The sequence below is a fragment of the Enoplosus armatus genome, chromosome 15 (assembly GCF_043641665.1).
Source record: "Enoplosus armatus isolate fEnoArm2 chromosome 15, fEnoArm2.hap1, whole genome shotgun sequence".
Classification (NCBI taxonomy): domain Eukaryota; kingdom Metazoa; phylum Chordata; class Actinopteri; order Centrarchiformes; family Enoplosidae; genus Enoplosus; species Enoplosus armatus.
The window spans coordinates 16,868,000-16,868,684 of NC_092194.1; positions in this window are offsets into that span (position 1 = coordinate 16,868,000).

The window sequence follows — 685 nt, forward strand, 5'->3', positions numbered from 1 at the left end:
TAGATGGAAGTAGAGAAGCTCCCAGGGCCTTTGTGTCTGTCTGCAGCCAGGAGAGGACTCACCATTCTGGGCTTCAGCTGTGCACCTCCCCACCCGCCCGCTCTGGGTGGCCCGAGTGTTACCAAACATGGATCTGCCATGCAGATCCTAGAAAGCTGGTTTTTGTTGTCTTGGCTTTTTCACCTCCCCTTCCTACCTGAATGTTTCCAGCATTGACATAATATGCCAGACAGACAGACAGACGGAGAAGATACTGCAGAAGAGAACAGTATTTATCAGATCGTATATAACAGTAGACTCAGTGGAAAACTGTCTTCTCCGTTTCTATAAACCATCCCACAATGGAGGGTTATGCTCATGCAAAAGGAGAAAATGACTCCAGTTTAAATCTTAGCTGTAACAAAAGCTACATTACTCCCACACACACACAGTGAAAATGACCTCATTCTTGACAGGCTGGTGATGTGGGGTTGATTTTATCCTTATGCACACCAATACAGATAGGAGATGTGGCCTCTTGTAACCTCTGGTTGCCTTCCTTCCTCATCCTGCTCATGAGAAAGTTTAACTTTACACTTGCTGATTATTCAGTTGGGTTCCTGGCACCGGTTGGCATGAACTGTAACAACCCCCTTATGGCCAACAAACAGGGAGTGCTATAGGAATTGTTCCGGGGAGAATTAGC